Below are 4150 nucleotides of genomic sequence, written 5' to 3' on the forward strand. Positions count from 1 at the left end.
AGCATCCAGGCGGGTTTTGAACATCTCCAGAGATGGAGACTCCACAACCTCTCTGGGCAGCCTGTCCCAGTGCTCTGTCACCCTCACAGTAAAGAAGTTTTTCCTTAGGTTTGTATGGAACTTTCAGTGTTCCAGTTTTTGCCCATCGCCCTTTGTCCTGTCACTGGGCACCACCGAAAAGAGCCCGGCCCCATCCATTTGGCCCCAACATTTCAGATATTTACACACACTGATAAGATCCCCTCTCAATCTTCTCTTCTCCAGGCTGAAGAGTCCCAGCTCTCTCAGCCTCTCCTAGTAAGTCAGATGCTCCAGGCCCCTCATCATCTTTGTGGCCCTCTGCTGGACTCTCTCCAGAAGATCCCTGTCCCTCTTGAAGTGAGGAGCCCAGAACTGGATGCAGTACTCCAGATTGTGTGCTGGTTCAAGCTCTCTTTGGAGCACCTCTGTGACCTGTTATAGCTTACTAAGAGTTTTAGACAAAGTAGCTCGTGGAAGGGGTCCAACATGTGCCCAGTCTGGTACGAGGGATGTGATGAGACTGTGGATAAGAGGGAAAAGAGGGAGGGAAGTGGGAAGAGAGAGCATGAGAGAATGTGACTGTAGGGATGGGGAAGGGAGACCTGGCAGAGGCTCAGAAGTGTTATCCAAAATGCTCTACTTTCCTGCCTCATGTGCAATGTAACCAGGGCCCTACAACTGCCTATGAGAAACAAGTAGTGGTGAGTCGAGTTAGCAGGTGACCCGAGAAGGACAGACATACAGCAAGCTGGTACTTCTTGACCAATTGCTGGTTTCTCTAAAAACCACACAAGAACTTTCCACTGGCAATGGGAGACACAGCTCCACAGCAACCCAAGCCCAGGGCCACCGGTCCTAGCACATACACCCTGGAGCAGCAAGGCCAGAAAAGGGGAGAAAAGATGCCGAGCTCCACTCAGAGCCTCATCACTGCAATTTATTCAGTAATCCCTGCCATTGTCTGGGGGAACAAAGCAGTCATCTGATATCGTTTCAAAATTAAACTGGGAAAGGAAGGACAGGGGAGGAGGCGGGAGGAAAGAACGAAGGGAAGGAGCTCTCAAACCTGTTGGCTGGACCCTGGGAAGGATGTGAAGTCTCCCAGCAGAAGCCTCTCAGCGTATCTCCCACACGCACCCGGCCTCATGATTCCCAGGGCCATGTGATAGGGGCTTCCTGCTACCAAGCCAGCGAGACCTACCCCGACCTCTCTCTTCCAAACAGAGTTCCTGCCTGCTTTGTGTTCGCAAAGAGGCGTTTGTTTACTGATCTATCATTGGCATGCAGGAAACAGCCTTGAAATGAGCTGTAATCATCTGTCTCCAGCAATAGCTGTTTTGGCTTTCTTCTAATTTAAGTTTTCCTCCTGCCCCCCTTCCCCCATGCCCTCTTCCCCACTTCCGACCAGAACGCTGGCTGGAGTATGCACATCGGGTTCAGGGCACCAGATGCTACAAGATGTTTTCAAAGCAACCAGTGAATAAAAAAAGAGGCACTGACAGTAGGCACACTCCCACCCCTAAAGGACAGAGGAATACAACCTAAACCCAGGGAGAGGAAGAAACCAGCTCTGCCTGCTGCACTTGGTGCAGCCACCAGATGATGACAGAAGTCAGAGGAGCACCCAATGCCCTGCTGTTCACATCATTAGAAACGTGCGTGCAGGTTGCATACAGGGAATCTTGCCTCCAGTAAGGTCAGGCAGTGATGGCAGCAAGCCTCTCAGGCCTTCCTTCTGTGCTATTTCATTTGTGAGGAATAAACCAAGAATACCTCAAAGGGGCTTGTGTTTTGGGGAAGGGTATTACCACTGCTGCATGCTGGAGGCCACGTCTCAAGATTTTCTTTGCTCTGTTTACTCTGCACCTCACACAAAAATTGGATCCAAGTCCACAACTGGATACTAGCCACACCGCTGGTGGATATAAACAATACGGCTTCACAGCACCAGCAGCGACCCACAGCTGGACAAACTCTCCTCTAAGAAGAAAAGAGACACACTCCATTTAAAGCCCACGCAGGCTTTCTTCTCCTTGGTGCTCACAGAAATGCTCTCCAGTTACTTTCACAAGTAACCTCCAGCAACCAGACAAAGCCTACAGGTAACATGGCTCTGCTCCTGTGCTTTACAGAACAAAGAACGCAGCATACGGACAGCAACAACGAGACAACAATATATACCATACATATATAAAGAACAGGAAGGATGCCAAGAAGACAAAACACTAACAGGAAAATCATGAGTAAGGGGAAGCCAACAGTTAAAGCCTTCAAGGTTTCCTCCCCCAGCCCTTGCTCTGTTTGGAGCCCGTTTCCCTTTGGGGGAAGAAGCAGGCATGAGGACGCGTGCTTGTGCACGCACACACACACAGAGGCCACTGCGCGGGCCCTTGCACGCAGTCCCAGCACCAGGCAGCATCCCTGTTCGCTGCCTTCCCGAGGTCCCCAGCGGCAGCAGACCTCAAGGGTTGAGCCCCTGCAGAACGGGGATGACACCAGCTGAGCAGGGACATGACTACAGCTGAGAATGGCAACAGGACCCAAGAGCAGGCTCCCTTGGCGAAACGAGATGCTTACGGTGGAGGAGTCAACGACACGAGGTGCCCAACGCCAACCTGGCAAGGCAAGGGTTTTCTGAAACTTGAGCTCAGGGTGTTTGACCCAAAGCTCCATGATGTGTTATCAGCCTTCTCTAGATGACAGCAGCAACAGTTTCTTCTCAGAGGACTTCTGTGAAGTCCACGTCTTTCCTTACCCAGTCAGCTCTGCAGATGACCATACCCCAAGCGAGGGCGGGTCACCTTCACAAGAGCAGGGCTTCTCAGCGACACCCAGTGAAAGGATGATTTAGCTTATGCATGAGAAATAAATTTTTTACCAAGAGGGTGACCAAGCACCAGAGAGGTTGTAGAGGATCTGTCCTTGGAAATACTCAAAACCCGACTGGACAATGTCCTGAGCAAGCTGCTCCATGTGACCCCACTCTGAACAGGGTGCTGGACTTGGCCATCTCCAGAGGTGCCTTCCCCCCCCAGCTACTCTGCCATCCTGTGCTGTGTGCAGTTAGTTTGGGGCAAGCTGAGCTGTCACCTCTTTACAGGCACTGATTGTCCTTGCCACACGAGTCTCCTGTGGGTCATGGAGACTGAAGACTCTAACAGCAGGATAGTTCAGTTCATCACACTCATAATAGGATCCTAATTGTAGATAGTCAGGCCCAAGTCACTTATTAAAGAAAAAAAGGCAGGATAAACTTATGTAAACACACCCATGAAGGACCAATGACTGGGAAGCAATATGCTCCTACAGTATCTTTTAGAGCCAGATCCCACACAGCCTCCTGTCCCCCTTGCCGCGCTCTGCCCGAACTTTTCCCTTTTATCTATCATATCTTACACCACAGGGCTTACAAGGGGGTCAGGAGAATCCTATGTGTCAAAACAAACTGTATTTTCAAAAACCCCAAGTGGAACTGATGTACTGCAACCTCTCTCTTTGTGCCTGCACCCTGTGTCAGAGGAACAACGCTGCAATGCAAAGAATGCAGAAACTAGCAGTGTCGGCGTTCAGCGTGCAGGAAAGCTGTGTTGTGTGTTATGTCTTTAATTTTATGATATAATTTGTCCTACTGACCTTCTCCCTCTCTAAGCCCACGGAACACACTCTGCCTGCTTATATGTCACTAACCTGATTTAAAGGATTACCATGGTTAAAAGGACTACCTTGCCTCTCTCTGGGCCCCTGCTCCTTCCTTGCCTGCCACCAACGTGGTCTCATCCCTGTCCTCTGTAAAGGACATACCTGATCAGATCTAATAGTTGACATTGACAAAGGATGTGCCTACTTTTTCCTCCCTTCTTGCTCCTGCTTCCTTTCTATCAGCTCCAATGCTTTTTAAAGCCCTTGCTGAGCTAGCGAGGGCTAGCTAGTGCAGCTTGCTAAACCAGAGAAGAAATAAAAGTGGGGAAAAGCAAGAAGTTTTCTGCTTGGATAGTGACATCAGTCACCTGTCATAGAAAACCTGATGAGCACTGAAGGGAAGGGAAGGGAAGGGAAGGGAAGGGAAGGGAAGGGAAGGGAAGGGAAGGGAAGGGAAGGAAAGGGAAAGAATAGAATTGTTTAGCCAAGA

The sequence above is a fragment of the Antrostomus carolinensis genome, unplaced genomic scaffold (assembly GCF_000700745.2).
Source record: "Antrostomus carolinensis isolate BGI_N321 unplaced genomic scaffold, ASM70074v2 scaffold4815, whole genome shotgun sequence".
Taxonomy (NCBI): Eukaryota; Metazoa; Chordata; class Aves; order Caprimulgiformes; family Caprimulgidae; genus Antrostomus; species Antrostomus carolinensis.